Source organism: Pinus tabuliformis, chromosome 8 (genome assembly GCF_031772625.1).
Source record: "Pinus tabuliformis cultivar Carrire ecotype Pingquan chromosome 8, CPIR1, whole genome shotgun sequence".
Taxonomy (NCBI): Eukaryota; Viridiplantae; Streptophyta; class Pinopsida; order Pinales; family Pinaceae; genus Pinus; species Pinus tabuliformis.
Window position 1 is genome coordinate 89101552 of NC_142294.1, and position 19956 is coordinate 89121507.

At 35.1% G+C, this 19956-nt stretch overlaps 1 pseudogene; it reads right to left on the minus strand.

Annotated features, from left to right (window-relative positions):
• Positions 1 to 14244: 14244 nt before the first annotated feature.
• On the minus strand, positions 14245 to 15210 carry LOC149234279 (LEAF RUST 10 DISEASE-RESISTANCE LOCUS RECEPTOR-LIKE PROTEIN KINASE-like 1.4 pseudogene; annotated as a pseudogene).
• Positions 15211 to 19956: the final 4746 nt, after the last annotated feature.

Here is a 19956-nt window from a genome sequence, read left to right on the forward strand (position 1 = left end):
GGCTTTACTTTTGATTGGAATAGTGAAGTTGAGGAGATCTATTATTGCATCACTTGTTTGTTGCATTATTGATTAATTTCTTCTTCCCCCACTTAGTTAGGCCTTTCCTGGTTGAAAGGAAAATGAAAATACTTATTTTTGGCATATTAGTTGCATCATGGATGTTTTTAGGTGACATCGAGTTTTTATCCTTGAAATCAAAGCATAATTCAATATCAACTCTAAAATTTATTGAATCAATCTAAGGAGCAATTTGGGGCATTAACACAAAAATATAGAGTTCTAGGTTAGAGACATGTTCTAGCATCTTTAAGTGTATGAGTTGTCATTTATTTCCAGCGTTGCATTCTAGGGGTGATATCTCTTTCCATGTATGAAAGTGTATTGGATCGTTCTCGACGTACCTTCTGGTATATCGGATGGTTCTCCACGCATGAAAATTATATGGGACCACTCTCATTGTATGGTTGTGCATTAGACAACACAACTACAGACTACGCCCATGCACCTCCAGGTATATTTTTGAAGTCCACCATAGGATGCAAGCCAACCTTAGGAATCTGAATCGCCCACTTTGTCACTTGTGATACACCAAACACAACATTCAGGGACATTTCCCGCATGTGTGTAAATCCTTGGTTCACCAAGTGGTATATTGTAGTTCACAATGACTTGGTAAATATTTTTTCCTAGCTACCCCTTTTTTATTTATTTGTGTTGTTAATTTCTAAAATTAATTGACCGCGGAACAACATCCTCACAACCGAAGAAATCCTTATTATATTTTAGGTTGAGACTAATGGAAATATTTCCTGAGTTCACCAGTCAAGGAAACCCCTATGAGAAGAATCTTGGTCCTTTTCCTTCTTTCGAAAATATTGGTGCTCCTTTTATGGCAACATTGTCCCTTCCCGAATTTACCATTGGTTTTCCAATTTGGTTGTTTTTTACCTCCTTGGTTTTGAATGTCCAAATATCTCTTCAACCAATTTCTCCTACATCTAAACAACATCAAATTCAAGTTGATCCTAAAGTTAACCCTTTTCCTTCTTCACCTATTTTATCTTCATCCTTTTCTTCCTCCTCGCCTAGTGAAAGTCTTGATTCTAGTAGCCAGAAAGCTAAGGAGAAGAAGAAAAGGATGAAGAAGAAGAAGCAAAATAAGTAGGGGGTAAACTAAGAAACCATTGCTACCAATGCAACTAATGTTCATAAACCTTCCAAAAATCCCCGAAAAATTAAAATCCCTTGCACTGTTTGTAAGTGTTACCACCTTCTTAGATATTGTCTTGGTATTCATAAGATATTATAAGTGTGGTCCACATGCTCACATTAGCCTTTTTCATCAGCTTCTGGAGATCATGTTGGTGACAAACCATCAACTAGTGATAGTAAGGTCCACGAGAAACGGGGTAAACTTAAGTATACTTGTAGGTTATGTGAATGGAATCATCTTATTCATCTTTATACTTATATGGATGAAGCCTCAAAAGTGTTGGACAATGTTACAACTTATGAACCTCATCTTTCGGCTAGTTATCGAAATCTTTCTCCCAATCCTCCACTTGTTAACAAAGTGATTGATCATAATCTGAATCCATTCAATCCCACTCTCTATGAATGTGAATCACATGAGTCCATTCCTTACTAACCCTTGGTTAATAAAATGGTTGACTCTGTTCCACCTCTCGTTGATCATACTTTTCCTGTAGAGAGTGAGCCTCATAACGCTCAAGTTATTCTCATTTCTTCAAGTTCCAATGAACAAGGGGACAATCCTCATGTTCCAACAACATGGGGGGGAATCCTTTTGTTCCCACAACACAAAGGAGTATATCTCCCGTTCCTATAGCACAAGCAGGAAATTCTCCCATTCCTATGACACCCCCTCCAAGTAGTATGGTCACTTCCTTTTATTGGATTTGAATAGCAAGATATCATCTTCCCCCTTACGTGCCCTTCGAGATCATAGTATAGGCTTATAATATAATCGTACCTAGCACAATCATAGATGAAGGCGTGTTTGTTAGTATTTTTTACTCAATTGATTAGCAAGCTTTATGTTCTCCATAGTTTGTGCTCGTTACCTAGAATCTATTGGCTTTTAATAAAGGAACCGGTAAATCATTAGGGATCCTTCCTCAGTTGCTTATTACTTTGGGAGGAAAGATTGTCTATATCAATGTGATAGTAGTCCAAGGCCCTTTGGAATTTAATTTACTCCTTGTGTGTGACTATGTTTATGATGTGGGAGATCTTGTCTCTTCACTCTTTCGTTTGATGTGTTTCCCACATGAAGGAAGAATCGTGAGCATTGACCATCTTTCATTCGTTGGTCCTAATTTGACTCCAAATCAACCATATTCCCTAAATGGTCCTTATATGAAAGTACTATCTCCCCCGCCATACATTAATTATGTGGCAACTTGTTCCATGCCCACATCTACTGATGATTTAGTAGGTGATGTAGTGTGTCATGTACTGGGGGCATTGGAGCCTGATATTCCCATTAGATCCCTTGATATGTATCCCTTCTAGAGAATTTTCCTCCCATCTGATGAGAACGTATTGGAAGCCATGACCTCTTGGAGGTCATGATCAAGATTTCCAGAGTAGATTTCCTTTTCTTATGTCAAGCTCCTTAAAAAATGAAACAAATTTCTAGAGTAGAGTTCCTTCTCTTGTGTCAAGCTCCTTAAAAATTGAAAGAAGGTTTCGGAGCAAAGTTACTTTGCTTGTGTCAAGCTCCTTAAAAAATGAAACGAGGTTTCGAGAGAAAATTTCCTTTTCTTGTGTCAATCTTGTTAAAAAATGAAACAAGGTGCAGAGTTGAGTTCCTTTTCTTGTGTCAATCTCATTAAAAATTGAAACAAGTTGTCTTGGGCATAGTTATGTTCCTGTGTCAAGCTCGTTAAAAAATAAAATAGATCTCCTTACAATTCGATTCTTTGATTAGCTCTTGTAAATTCCCAGTCGATTCTTTTACTTGATCTCATAAATTCACCTTCATTCCATCCGCCTATTAGTAACCAGTACTCTACTTAGGTGAATAAAATGAAGCTTGGGGGGCATGTGCCTAGAATTAAGTCATTATGCTGGGAGCATGCAAACTCATTTCAAACATAGTTTTTCTTTGTTTCAAACTTGTATAAAAATGAATCTATTCTCAAGCATTATTTTTCCTTGTTTCAAGCTTGTGTAAAAATGAAGCCAATTTCAAGCATAGTTTCACATGTTTCAAGCTTGTGTAAACATGAAACCATTCTTCTGATTCTTCAAAATTAGCCTTGGTTTTCTCATTCCATCACCACCATCTGCTTGGTCAATTACACGCTTTCACTTGGTTGTTTTACCCTTTCCCGAGGAACAACTACAATAAGTGGTATTATTAGCCTACCTCTTAACCTCTATGTGTTTTGAGAAATTCCATCATGACCAGAACCAAATTTTACCCTGTATACCATTTGTTCTTCCAGGAGAAGTCCTCTTTCAACTCTTTTCAGACTACCTAAACATGATAAGGTTGTCGAGCACTTATCTTTTCGAACTCATTAAAGCAAATGAAAATACATCTACTCAGTATAAGTTTAACCCTTTTCCAGACTAGGATAGATTATTTATGAAAAAGGAATATTTTAATCAAACATGGCTAAGAGGTTCTCTTCAGTATCGTTTTTTTCCTTTTTTGACCTCAAGAGAAATGTTTACGAAAAGGAACATGTGGAGTTTTCTTTTTCACCTCTTTTTCAAACTCTCTAAACATGAAAAATAATTTGAGTTACACCTTCATTGGACTCGTAAAAAAGTCAAATATCGATTGACTCTTCAAACATGACGAGACCAAACCACTCTTTCTTAGGGTTCGTTAAATATACTCAAAGGGATTCATCCGAAGAATGAACTTATAAATCAAGCATATGGTATCCTCCTCAAACTTGTTGAAAATAAGGAAGTACTAACTAGAAATGGTTGGGGAAATTGGGAAAATAGGGAAGTTCACCTATTAATGGTAGCGATCCACTCTTAAACATGACACTCTTTCACCTCATCTTTGTCACTGTTGGGTAGGGAAACCTGCTTGTCTCTTTAGTTCATCACACCATATTAAAAGCATTCGTAATTGGTTTTAGGTCAACACTGCTAACTCCATAAAGTGTCCTTGATATGTTCAAGAGAATTCCTTCAGTTACTATATGCTACGATAGTCATAATCCTTCATTCATGTCTATCATTCCTATTATAGATTAGCATCATTCTGTCTCAAATCTTGATACCTGTTTCATGTCGTTGATGGGGGATACATCAAGGCCCTCCTAGAATGAGTCACTTCCTATCGACATCAGCTAATTATCCAAGAATTTGACTTAGAAACTCCCTTTGGTACCTCAGAGCTTGCATACATCAATGGAAAGTTTCCTCTGTTTCGGTGACAGGTCTTCATCATTGGCCTTCGACTAGAAGATTTTGTGTGGCGTTTGAATTCAACTCATCTATTCACACCACATAGTTTATACTACAGTAACTTGAGAGCCATTAACAACATCAATTGTTTCTCTCGTGTCTGTTAACAACTCACATCATTGCCCAGTAATCAAATAGTGTCGACCATGTTTGACTTAAACTCATTTACTCATGGTTAGAATTGTACATCGAGAGATATAGTGAACGAGATAGAAGACCCCAGATCTAGTTCCATCAATCCAGGTTGCATTTCAGGGTTCATAAAATATCACAAAGTTTGATGGCTATGATCACACAAAATATTATCCAAGCATGATTCCATACTTTGTCATCAGTGGACAAGATTTATTGATCATTATACATGCAATATTGGCTTATATGTTGAGCATGGGTATGCTTCCCTCAGTAATGGTAACATGATGAAAATATATTGTAACATATGATGATCTCGACCAATTGTTCTTGATTCAAACTTGTCACAAGTAAAGCACTTCAATCATTAGCTATTTCTTATGACTTTGTACTTTAGGGGGAAATCTATTATAGGCCATTTTTACACATCAACACAATATGCCTACAAACTGGATCAATCAACATCCTGGAACACTTTGTCATAACCCCTTTATGAAGCCTGAAGCATCACTTCTCTAAAAGGTCCAAGTTTCTAAGGCAATTGGCACAAAAACCTTGTTTCTAACCCCAGCGTGCCTTGCCTCTTTAGCCACCTATGTTCAATGCATGTTGCATACCTATCAAACAATGTTGTTTAGCACTTATTGTTCCCTTCTGCAGGTGTGTTGATACTAGAAATTCTAGAAAAATATAAAATTGTTCTGAAGCTTCCTCTTCTAAAAGCTTCCAAGGTGGTTTTAACCATTTACCATGGATAGAGAGCTCGAATCCTATCTTTGAGACCTTATCTCTTATCCCTTGAGCTCATATTCCCCTCTTATTTGGATCTCAAGCCTAGATTGGTAATTGGATAAGAATTCTTAAACTACCCCACTCTTCCTATAAAGTTACTGCCTCCCATAAGGTCTGGGTTGTATTTTGGAGATTGCTAGTTCCCTCATGATGGTTCTTTGAACCTAAATGAGTCATCATATTCATGCATTAGGGTTGGTGTTGAGGTTTTATTTGTGACAAGGAAGCACAAGTCAACTTAGGGAGACATCTACAAGATCATCTTCTATTTATGGTTGTAATCTCTCTCCTATATTTATCAATACAAAGAGCATCTAGTTTTCCTATATGTGTTGTGTTATGTTTGCACTCATGTATTTCAATGCCATGCTGATTCATTGAATATAGATTTTAGACTATTCTACGTGGATTGTGGCTCCTTTACTTGTGTTAGTCATGTGTGCAGGTTCTAATTACAACACTTGGAGCTCGAGTTGGAACTTACAAGCAAGGAGGAAAGGAAGGATTGCTACAGATTCTAGGTAGGATTCTTTCACATTTTCTAATTTCTTTAAGGGAACCTTGAATATTTTTGTTTTCTATTATTCTAGATCATACCACTAAATCTAGGGAATTCACCTTTGTTTGCAATCGTTAAAATTATGCATAACATACCCTAACAAAACTAAAGCTATAATGGAATGGAATGTCCCTTAATGTTAAGGAAAATTAGAGGTATTTTAGAATTGACTAACTATTACCAATAGATTGTCAAAAATAATATTTCTTTAATAGGAGTTACCTAAAAATTACTCTCTTGATGATCCATAAAATTTCGTGGATATTCCACTGGACATTTTGTCACAACAAATTTGATAATATTATAATAAAAATTTGAGATTATACACTATTACAATTTTATTAAACTTTACTATCGATAGATTTAACTGTAATTAGTGCATGCATGCTAATGGAAATTATGTAGAAAAGTATAGAACAACAAAATAATCTCACACACACACACACAAAAGACACAAGATATGCTCTCTTTGAAACCCTTTCGTGAGAAAACCCAACTGGAAGGTGAGGTCGTGTCACTCTATTTATTTGTCTAGAAATATGGTTTTAGGTGCAAAGAAGTAATGCATGTGGCCCCTGGGATGCCACAGTGCACAGATCCTCTTTTTTTATCTATCTTTTCTCATTTATGGAACAAAATTCTCTCGAAAGAATGGAATGCCTCTTCGTCCTAGTGGCTTGGTTATAACACAACCCGATAACCTACTAGTGGCTAATTTTGACTACATCAACTCTTAACTAGAGTTACAATATATACTCTTCTAGAGATTTTTACATCATAATCACGTGGCTATCCCCTTTTCCATGAATAATGGGTGCTGATATGACATCCTCCCAAACTATAGGTGTGAAAACAGGAAGGTCAACTTCTATGTGGCATAACTTTTGCATATGGACCTCGATTAACGTGCTTCTTACACCATTGGAAATATATTTGTGTGTGGAAAAGCATGAAATGGTGAAAAATGATAGTGTCAAATTTTTACCCCCCAAAAATGTCATTTGATGCCTCAAACACACCCGGAAGGTTTCAAACCCTGTTTTTCCAAACTAGACCCCGCTAGCCAAAATGGTCCCGTGAGTTGATTCCTCCATTTTTTCCACTCCAAATGCATCAATATGGATGAAAAACAATATAATGATCCAATTTGGATCACTTTATGTGTATGTGTGTGTGTGCGTGTGTAGAAGCATCTGGTGTGCCTTGAATAAAAATGATAAATTTCAATAATTCCCCCAAAACACTAAAAATTTCTACGTTCAACCAACAAAAAAACATATTCATAATTTTTTATTTTTCTACATTTTCAATAATTTAAATCATGTAGCTAAATTAAATTCACTGTACCATAAATAAAAATTATAACACTCAATAACCCCAAAAAACATTAATACTCTCAACATTCAACAAACAAAACATATATTGGGAAAGAAATTTGGAATACCTTCAAATTTGAGGAGAATGTTGATAAGAACTCTTCAAAATATTCACATACACATTCTTCAATTCCTTCAATTCTAAATTCTTTGTCCACCTTTTGAGAAGCCTCCATGTTTAATCCATGGTTTCTGTGTAGAGAGAGAGAAAGTCTTTCCCTCCCTTCAAACTAGTTAATTATAAGAATCAACTAACCATTATGATCTCTCAAATTTACCTCAAAACCTTCCCTTTTACCAAATTACACCTCTTAATCCAAAATTGAAATTCTCAATTTCCTCTTAGGCTAAAAATTTCCTAGAAAAGCCTCTTAACTTCATGTGAAAATTGAGCCACTACATTTCTTCACATCCAATAACTTAGGATTTCATAACCATGCTCAATTCATGTGAGGTAAATGGACCACAAAGTCTCCACTTATTCAACCTATGTTATAGCACCTTCATTCATTTGATATGAACCAACCTAGATCCATCTTAACTTTGGATCTACCAAGAGCCAAAGAGGGATCAAATCTCTTTTAACTTTAAAAGAGGTTTTCATCTCAAGAAATTTGACCCCTCTCAGCGCTTGGTAGATCCAGAGTTAAGATGGACACGCATATATGCACATTTTGTATTTATTCATTCAATGATAGAAATAAAACATACAAAAAGACATAGGGCCACCGAACATATCCATACAAATTTCAAGTGCAAACATATCCATAAAAGTAATTTACCTTTGCAGGCTACATGGATTCAATGCCATCATTTTCTATAGTGATATGGATCCAAGCTACTTTAATTTTCCCTCTCAATTAGGTTATATTCGACATGAATACCATGGGTCATTTTTATTTTTCTTATTGTTAATTTTTATAGGGTTATTTTTATTTATTTTCACCAAGTTAGAATGTTTACATTATATTACACATGTCTATTATATTTTATTTTTATTTTTATTGAGTCAAAATGTTTACATTAACTTTACATATCTCTAACATCTTGGGCTGGAGAGCATCTCTCAGTCTAATAAAAAATAAGTAATTTTATTAAAAAACTAAGCAGATATATATATATATATATATATATATATATATATATATATATATATATATATATATATATATATATATAGATACAAAATTTAGAGTCCACCAATGTTAAATTAGATATTTTACTTTAATTATTTCACTCTTTTTCACAAACAGTTTTCCACTTCGCATTGTCCTATGAAACAATTTCCACTTCGCTTTCCATAAAACCAATGTTGAATTTATATTTTGTTTATACATAATAATTATATTGATTTTTAATTAGGGTCAACATTGACATTAGACTAAATTTCTTAAATGATAAATTTTAAACATTTACGCTTTAAAAACGCCTCTTGGCTTAAAGAATACCTCTAATCTCGTTTGATATTGAAAACAAATCTGAAAATTCTTTTGTTGAACCCCCTCTCAATTCATGTTTATAAAATATAACCCTCTTTTCATAATAGATATCCTCTATTTTTAATGAATAAACCTTTTTATAGCCCCCACCCCAATACTTATAATTCTCATACCTACAATATATTGACCATATTTTCACAATTCAATAATATATTCATATTGTTGAGAATATAATTATTAATTACATATATTCATTGTAATTATATATTAATTTATTGATGGTTGAAAATCAATTAACAAATCACATTCTAAAAAAGTAAGCAATTGTGAAAAATAAAAATAAATTAAAAATAATATATGTTTTTGGTTGAATCAAGTTGTAATTCATTATATAAATAATCATACTATACACGTTATTGGGTGTGTTATCTTAAAGCATAGAAACAAGAAAAAACACTAATTTACAACCACATAGTTATTATCTAGCCATATATATTTATCTCCAATCTGTATTAGTAGTTTAGGATGGCCATTTATAGCTACATCCCCTAAAATTGCTCAAATTGACTAGTATTTAGCTTATAAAAAATGTTAAGACTAACATTTTTGGTCATGTAGTCACAAATTTTTCATTTTATACTAGTGTAATACCAAGTGTCATTCATTAGCTTTTTTATTTTCATATCACACTAAATGGTAACCATTGTCCTAATATGTTGGCATTTTATGTCATTTAATGTAACAATGTCCCAATATCCCTACATGTTGGTGTTGACACAAATGAATTCCCCTTGTAACTTCACATGCTCGACCATTGATGTTCTTTAAGTGCCTTTTATCTCATTAAGACAATGAAAGAAAGCGCAGAAACACAAATGAATGTTCAATTAATTCACATTATGAAATGTAGTAAATGCAATGTGTACCTAGGAATATTTCATTGCCTACATCTTGTGAAAAGCTAAGGGAGCTCTAAGGTCACTTAAGACATATGGAGATCAACTCATAGATTGACATGGCATGAAGGTCCACAAGATTTTCACTTCATAATGATCTTTCATTAGCTAATTAAAATTAATAATAATTATTTTTATTTTTATTTTTAAACAACTCATTTGAGAGCTCAAATTTAGTCTAATATTATTGTGTTTTCTTCTCATCTACATAATAACCCAAATTCATCATTTAACCTTTTGAAACTAAATTTAGCACTTAATCCATTTTTTAATTACACATCACTATCCTTCATACAATAAACCACAAAATGCTATCTATGACATTTTGCTATATTAATGATGCTTATCCTCACCTTTATAAACATATTGTTTGTATAAATAATTTTATTGATATACATCTCAGTTCAACAATTACTTTAATAAAATAATCTCCTAATCTTTCTTTTCCTCATCTTTACACACATTATGTGTAAAATAACTACAACCATACCAATTTTTAAGAAATACATTCATAATCTTAATAGGATTGTTTACCTCATCTAAATCTAAACCTAAAAATAAAAAAGAAACCAAAAAAAACAAAAAAAAATTGTCTTTTATTCCTATTTCTTTTTAATACATATTCCTTTTTAATATGAGTTCACAAAATAGGGAACAAAGAGTGTTACAAAATATGGAAAAAGAAATTTGTGTATAATATAAGCACGATTATGCCAATCTTTTAACGAATAAATTTATAATTTTAATGTGAAGTTCAAATATCCCTTTTTCATACACACGTTCACACAATATGGAAAGAGAGCTGGATTCGTTCTAATACAAGTTCACAAAATATGGAAAGAGGGAAGGACACCGTGATAATGTTCGATTTCCATGTGTTATAGAAAGCATTGAGGTGCCAATTCGAATAGAGTATGCATGTTAAATCAAGGTAACATTGTAATATTTTATTGCAAGAGCACGCGGGTCAAACTTATATTCGTAGCGTTAGAGCACTAACGCGAGTTTTCGTTGTTGTGGAAGGCGTTAGCACTCAGGCTTCAAGGAGTGAAGGCCACGTTAGTTTTTATGTAAGGTTGTGTTTTAAAGTTATATAAAGGTGTGGTAAAACAAAAACAAAAAATGATTTTTCAAAAAAAGGACATGTTATTAAAAGGGTTTATTACAAAGTTTATTTTGTTTTTATAAAAAAAAAAATTATAAAAAGATTTTTTTATGTAAAAATAAATAAATAAGGGTTTTATTGAAGGGGGTTTGTAAATTTTTTTTGTTAAGGAGAAATTTTAGGGTTTTTTGAAGAGAAATTTTTAAAGAAAGATGGCTTTTTCAAATTTCCAGTCTCAATTCTCACCGTTTACAGGGAATGATTATGATGTGTGGGCCATTAAGATGACGACCACGCTGCAGATACATGATGTTTGGGATTATGTCTAGTTTCGATTTTCAGAACCTAAGAATGAAACAAAAAATGAGCTCTCACTAATGTAGAGAGGGAACAATGGAAGAAGGACAAAAAGAAGAACACACAAACGTTGCAGCTTATCTAGCAGGGAGTAGATCGAGCAGTGTTCCAAAAGATTATGATCACGTCTTCAGCAAAGGAAGCATGGGATACTTTGGCGATAAACTATAGAGCTATAGCCAAAGTCAATATTGTGAAGTTGCAAAATACTAGGAGATATTTTGAAAGTCTACAGATGAAGGAGACAGAGGACATCAATTCTTTCATGAATCAGGTCATAATTGTCGTAAATCGGTTAAAATTTTATGGTGAAGAAATTAAAGATCAAACAATGGTTGAGAAGGTCCTCAAATCTTTGTTTACCAAATTTGATTTTGTGGTAGCAGCCATAGAAGAAGCCAAAGATTTGGCATCATTAACAGTCGATGAGTTGATTGGATCACTTCTATCACATGAGGCAAGGCTAGACAGAAATAAAGATTCCACTTTAGAGACCACTTTCAAAAGTCAGGTTTCTATTTCAAGAGATAGAGGTCGAGGCAGAAGTAGATTGAGAGGCACAGGACGAGGTTGAAGATATGGTGGTTTGAGAGATGGCCAAGAAGAGCATGAACATGAAAGTGGAAGCAACTACAGAAGCTTCAACAATAATCAAAGAGTTGACAAATCAAAGGTGAGATGTTATTATTGCAATAAATTTGGTCACTATGCCCATGATTTACAGGAAGAAGATAGTTGATCAAGAGAACCAGAGAGCTAATGTCACTACAGAGAGTACTAACTCCATGTTCCTGGCTTTCCATACCATGCATGAACCTTCTAATAGTGTGTGGTTATTAGATAGTGGTTGCAGTAACCACATGACAGGCAACAAGAATTTAGTTGCAAATTAGGACCAATCTCTAAAAACAGAGGTAAATTTGGGGACTGACAAGATTGTGGATGTAGATGGAAAAGGAGTGGTCAACATTCTGACCAAGCAGGGGGATCCGAAGACAATCTCAAAGGTATATTATGTTCCTAGTCTCAAACATAATTTGATAAGTGTTGGTCAATTGACAGAAAAATGATACAGAGGTATCTTTCAAGGTTAAGAATGTGTTATATATGACAAGCCCTTAAGCAAGAAGTCGATAGCGAAGGTGCAGATGACGAGGAACAGACTATTTCCTCTAATTATGAATTACAGTGATCAGGTCAGTTCTTTTACAGTTGCATGTTCTAATGATTATTGGTTATGGAACTTTTGATTTGGACACTTACACTTTTTTGGTTTAAGATTGTTGCAGCAAAAACAGAAGGTCAGAAGATTACCTCCAATCAATGAACCTACTAGTACTTATGATTGTTGCATCTTGGGAAAGCAACACCGTGAAAGTTTTCCAAAGGGAGTTGCATACTGAACAAAGCAACCTCTTGAGCTAGTGCATACAGACTTGTGTGGACGTATGAGGACAAAGTGGATTAGTGAAAGTTGTTACTTCCTCACTTTCATTGATGATTATAGCAGAAAGATTTGGTTTTACTTCTTGAAGCAGAAGTCTGAAACTTTTGAAAAGTTGAAAGAATTCAAAGCCTTAGCAGAGAAACAAAATGATTGACAGATCAAGGTACTGAGGTCATATCATGGTGGAGAATATGATTCAAAGGTATTCCATTATTACTGCAAACAACATGGAATCAAAAGACAGTTTACAACCAGTTGCCACAGGTACGAAGTTAAGCAAGGATGATGAAGCATCAGATGTCAATCCAACTCTATTCGAAAGATTGGTTGGAAGCCTCATGTATCTTACAACTATAAGACCGGATATCATGCAAAGAGTGAGTTTGATTTCCGGATTTATGGAGACTCCAAAAGACATACATTGGAGTGCAGGAAAAAGAATTCTAAGATACATAGCATGAACTAGAGATTGTGGCATAATGTATGCAACCACAGAAAAGAAGGATTTGATTGGATCCACACATAGTGATTTTGCATGGAGTTTAGATGATAGGAAGAGCACTTTTGGTTTTGTGTTCCATCTTGGTTCAAGTGTGATTTCATGGGCATCTGAGAAGCAACTCATTGTGACACTTTCATTAGTAGAAGCAGAATATGTAGTAAAAACATCAGAAACATGTCACACAGTCTTGTTAAGAAGGGTATTCAATGGACTCAAGCAAAAACAACAATGATCAACAACAATATATTGTGACAACACCTCAACGATTACACTATCCAAGAATAGTGTGTTTCATCAAAACAGAAAACATATTGATACTAGATATCACTTTATTAGAGAACTTGTGAGCAATGGAGAAATTCACTTGAAGCGTTTTAAATCTAGTGATGAATTGGCTGATATATTTACTAAGTCATTAGCACAAGATGTGTTTGACTTTCATAGAAGAAACTTGGGTGTTGTAAGCCTAGCTGAGACATAGACCACCATGCATGTTTGAGTTGTTATGAGTTAGTCTTAGTTTAGTGGTTGTGATTAAGGGGGGGTGTTAAAATAACCTAATTACTCCCCGCATGAGGAGTTGGCTAAAATTAGAGAGTTAAGTGTTGAGGGTTGAGTGTTGGAGTGTTGAGTCAAGTCAAGTTAAGCGATAGACGACTTTTAGTGTGTGGTTTCATGCCAAGATATTTTAGGCAAGTCCCTAATTGGAAAAGGTTAAATACCCTTCACCGAGTTCATTGTAAGTATCAAGTTTTGTGTGATCAATAAAAAGAGCGGAAACTCGTGTATTTTTTCTCCTCTATCTTTCCAACAAAATCACATAAAAAATAAAACATTACCAAATACAAAAGAATTGTTAAATACGAGTATTGAATCTAAAACTCGCGTCTGATACTGTAGATTTATAAAGTGTAAAATTATAAAGAATGGAATATCAACACAAGATCTTATACTCGCTCTTACTTTACATTTTCAAACAATTTAGTATGAGTCCAAACTAATTTTATTAAATTGATAAAATATTACAAAATACAAAAACAATCCCTAGGTGCCACTATTAAATCTGACCATGTGTATATGTAAAGCGGAAAGTTGCAGATAAAACTGTAAAGAAAGGTTTATGTGTTGATATTTGGAGTGGAGCTTACACTGGTTTTCCTGCCCTGCACAGAGAAGGGAGATAACAACACTGTGTTTGGAGTGGAGCGTACACTGAGCCGACTGTTCTGTAGAGAGAAGGGAGATAACAGCGATGTGTTTGGCTCTTTGACGTTGCCAAACGATCTCAACTGCTCTTCACCTGGACCAGTTGACATACCACTCGAACGTCTGATTTTCTCAAGCTGAGCAACAACTTTTGCCATATTCGGTCTGTCATCCCTCTCTGACGCCAATTCCACCACTGCTCTTACCATTATCTTCACCTCTGGATTCACTTCAATCTCCAGTTGCGAATCCGCTAGTTCATGCAAAGCCCCTTCCTGAATCTTCATTATAGCCAAGTTAGCAAGGTTGATTTCCATTCTATTCCAATTTATGTCCATCGCTATTTTGGCATAGACGATCTCCATCAAAACGACCCCAAAGCTGTAGACATCGGATTTCTCAGTCAGCTGATAGCACTGATAGTACTCTGGATCAACATACCCTAGTGTGCCTTGTGGGATAGTAGTTACATGTGAGGCATCCACAGGAACAAGCCTGCAAAGCCCAAAATTAGCCAATTTTGTATCAAAATTCTCGTCCAAGAGAATATTAGAGGATTTCACATCTCTGTGGATTATGGGGGGGTCAAGGGCGTGAAGGAAAGCCAAGGCTTGGGCAATTTGAATAGCAATGTGCAAGCGAGTATTCCATGGTAATCCCTCGGGGTTTTTGCGATGGCCATGAAGATGATCGGCCAGGGTTCCATTTGGGACAAATTCGTAGACGAGTAGCAACTCGGGACTGTCTGCAGGGGTGCAGCCATAAAGGCGAACGACGTGTGGATGATTCAAGGTTGAAAATATCTTTACCTCATTGATGAACTGTTCGAGTCTCCTAGAGTTATCCTGATATAATCTCTTAATGGCAACAAATCCCATGTCTTGTTTCTTTCTATGGCATTGATCTCCTCATCCATAGCTTCTATCCATTTCCTACCCTTAATTACTTCTCCGAAATGAATAGGGTCATCAGCATGACAATATAAAGCAAACAAAGAGTTCATACCTTCATTTGCTACCTCCTGTTCATAAATGTCACTTAAATTTCTGAACTTCTTACCTCTTTTGTTTGGTGTACAAGTGCTTGAAGAAGCACTTGAATTTCCTCCTTGTGGTGTGCTTGGAGAAGCACTTTCATTTCTCCTCAAGGGTGTCTCTTACTGCCCTTGTGTTGGTGCTGCTGTTTGGGGATGTATTTCAGCCATCTCCTCATCATCTTCATCATGAGACAAAGAGTTTTTAACATTCACTGTTTTCTCTATGCTTCCATCCCAAGCTTCCTTCTCAATGAACTGAACATCTCTACTCACAATAAGCTTCTTGGCGGATGGGTTATACAACCTATAATCTTTGGATTCCTCACTATATCCAATGAAAATACATTTCTCCCCTTTGTTGTCCAACTTCTTCCTTAGTTGATTTGGAATGTGTGCATAAGCCACACATCCAAAAACTTTCATGTGGGTGACTCCTTGCTTTGTCCCACTCCATGCTTCTTCTGGCACTCTGTTCATGACTGTTTTTGTAGGGCATCTATTCAAAATGTATGCTGCACAGTGTACAGCTTCAACCCAATAATCATTTGGCAAATGCTTTGCCTTTAACATACTCCTCGCTATATCCATGATTGTCCTATTCTTCCTCTCGACAACGCCATTTTGCTTGGGAGTGTACCTAGTGGTAAATTGCTTATGAATTCCATTTTCTCTACAAAAACGTAGAAATTCCTTGGAGATATACTCACCTCCTCTATCAGTTCTTAGAACTTTGATATGCAGCCCGTTTTGGTTTTCTACAAGTGCTTTGAAATTGCAAAATCTTTTAAACACTTCACTTTTGTTCTTCATGAAATAAACCCAATTTTTTCTAGTAAAATCATCAATAAATGTTAGTATATAGTGGCTGCCTGCAAGTGATGGAGTTTGCATCGGTCCACATAAATCTGAGTGGACAATCTCTAAGGGTGCTTTTGCCCTTATGCTTTTCCCAAATGGAAAACTTTCTCTGTGTTGTTTCCCCAAGATACAACCTTCACAAAGGTTGTCTGCTTTCTCTATCAATGGTAATCTTATTACCATTCCTTTTCTATTCAACAAGTTAAGACCTCCAAAGTTGAGATGTCCAAATCTCAAGTGCCACAACCAATTTTCATCTTTTGGTTTGCTTTGGAAAGCCTCTTGTGTCACTGCTGTTATTTCTTCTCCATTTTTTAAATCTGCTTTCATTCTGAGAGGGAACATCTTGTTCCTTGTCATCTTTACTTCAGCAATACATTGTTTGCTGGGTGTTTTATCCATGATGGTGCATACATCATTCACAAAGAAAACATTGTACCTCTTTTGAACAAGCTGTCCAATACTTAAGAGGTTACATTTTATTCCAGGAACATAATAACATCTGCTATGGTTTTCTTTTCACCTTTCTTTGTTAAGACATTTACTTCTCCTTTTCCCATAACATAAACTTTATTATCAATCCCTAGTGTGAGTTGTGATTTCACACTCTGATCTAACATAGAAAACAGGGCTATGTTTCCTGTCATATGGTTACTGCAACCGGAGTCTAGGAACCATACATCTTCACTCTTTGCTTCAGTCATATTATAAGCTAAAAACAAATTATCTTGGCTGATATTTTCTTTAGTGAAATTTGCACTAGTTCTATTACTCATATCATGCTGCTTCTTCCTACATTCATTTGCATAATGCCCATATTTTTTACAATAGTGACATTGGACATTGGATTTATCATACCTTTATCCTTGAGCATGATGTTGTCCACTTTGTTGGCTGCTGCCTTGGCCTTGGTTCTGATTTGAATTGCTGCCTCTTCTTTTAGCATTTGCTGGACTGTTTCTTCCACCTCTATTTTGGCTTCTGCCTCTTCCTCTCTTGTTTCCTCTGCCTTGACCTCTTCCTCTTCCAAAGAACATCTGGGTCTTAAAAGCATGCTTTAGAGATGAGTTTTCATTTCTACTCAATCTCTGATCATGTGTTATCAGTGATGCATGTAGTTCATCAACTGAGAAGTTTGTGAGATCCTTTGTCTCTTCTATGGTGGTGACAATCACATCGAACTTTGAGGGTAGGATCCTCAATAGTTTCTCCACAATCCTCCTTTCTTCAAGAATCTCTCCATGAGACCTTATCTGTGTGACCAGACCAATCACATGTGTGAAGAATGAGTCAATATTATCTGACTCCTTCATGCAGAGAGTCTCAAAATCTCTCCTCAGCAACTGTAGTTTCGTTGTCTTCACTTTATCCATGCCTTGATAGGCTATCTTGAGAATTTGCCATGCTTCTTTGGATCTCTTGGCTGCTGCTATCCTTGGAAACACACTCTCATGCACTGCTTGATACAAAAAGTAGAGGGCTTTAGAATCCTTCTTCTTATTGCTTTTCAACAGATCTTTCTCTGCCTAAGTTAAATTATTAAACTCATTTTCATCTGCTAGTTCTTCAAAACCATCCTCAACAAATTCCCATAAGTCTTGGGAAGCAAGCAGAGCTCTCAAAGTTATTGCCCAATAGTCATAGTTTTTTCCATTAAATTGTGGGAGTTGAGTATTACAGATACGCATGCTAGTGCTGGCTCCAGTCATTCTTGCATTCCTTAACTATGCTTCAAAATACTTGACTGTGTATTTAAAATAACTGACTGTCCTCAACAGTAACACAAAAACTAACTTGAAAAATACCTTGGATTTTATTGACTCAGTCTTCACTCCGTTGGAGAAGCTACTGCAGCAAGAAATCCTTCCTTCAGCTTCTTTGACACCTTCAAAGAGCCTGGGCAAGCTCTGATACCATGTTGGGAATTTTTGATAGCAGTCTCAATGATCCCACATCCACTGTTACTTGGGCCGAAGGACATCCCCGAATCCAAATCCCGTTATCGTACAAACTGTAAGAGACGCTAGAATTACATTTTCCGCTAACCATTACTAAGTGATCCAGTTGACATTTGTAGACATTTAGGGTCTTGTTCTCCACAGAGGATATCACGGCGGTGTCTGTACGCCTTGGATGTTGTATCTGTATGTCAATGGGATCATCTAAGAATTTGCACTTTATGCCCCTCACAATTAACCATAATTTAAAGTGGCTCTCTATTATTGTGTAATTGTGGCCCTGAATTGTGATTACTGGAGATAAGTTCTGCACACGGTCGATCTGAAAGTGAGGGTGACCGCATCCACGGTTTCCTACACCTAAAGGATACGATATATCTGTAACCCCACATCTATTTCGACAATACTGGTATTGCACGTCCAAGCATAAGTAGGAGGGGAATAGAGAGACACAATAGAAACTAAGTATAATGAAGAATAGGTGTCGAGGCAGGGAAGGATGAACGCGATGAACATATGATTCCATCGCGAGAAGATGAGACAACTTCGAGAACTTCCGGGCCAGTCTATGCTTTGCTGACACAATAACCAATAAACACTAATTAATGCGGGAGAATTGTACTTATATTGACTCTTATTTATTGACTCTGCTTTTTCCTTGAGTGGGTGAGGATTATTTCTTTGTACTATGATATTTTTAATTTTATTTTTTTTTCAAAATCAACTCGTTTTAAAATTAGTCCAAATTCTTTATAATAGAAAAAAAACACGTTATGTGGAGGGCATGATGAAAGCTCATACTTCCCAACGAAATTTGAAGCCAAATTTACTAAGCAAACCCCTAAAAAAAAAGACATCTAAAATCCAAATATCCTAGGCTGCATTTCTTCCCCCAAATCTTGATGAAACTTTGAAGTAGAATTATCGCTAAAAAGCTCGCTAATACAATGTATACGCGTGTATTCATGTGTAGCGTAGAAATAAATAAGAAAGTCCAGACGTAAGAAGCGCGTTCTTCCGAGTCAATCGAAAAAATGTAGCGAACGACCTGCTGTTTGAACCTTATAGGTCCGCAAAGACTTTGAAAGCGCGAACATTTCATTAAAAGACATAAGACGTGGGTCAAATAGGAGAGACAAACTTCATATATTCATAAAGGTTATGTTGGCTTTACATTAGAACAAGACGTTATAGATGTCAGGAGTCACGAGTCTTTTTTACTAAGGCAAAAGCAACATCGACTACCTAGTAGATGAGGATATATCCTTTTTTGGTTGTAGTAAATTTGTATATCTTGTATTGAAGATATATTAAATAGATATAAAGTCTTATCCAATGTAGATAATTGATGTTACGCTTTTTAGCTTTTTAAGTTAAAAGGGTTTAGGTTTTTTTAAGGAATATTTAGAATGTAATTTTTTTATTTTAAAATATAATAATGAAGTTAATTATAATATTTTTGCTTGGAGAGGTATACGTCAATGTAAACAATCCAGTATGGAGTAGATTTCACATAAAACGTAAACATGTAAACGTAATGTTAACATTTAATATTTTTAATCTAATGTCAGGCCTTATTTAAAAATTAATCTAATTATTAGTATGTATAAACACAATATAAAAAAGATGAGTGGTAAATAAATAAAAATATAAACAAATTAAAGGTATGATAAAAAAATTCAACTATTTTTATATTTATTCCATAGGTATAGTTAATAAATAAAAATATAAATAAACTAGAGGTACTGTAAATAAATAAAACCTCCTTTTAT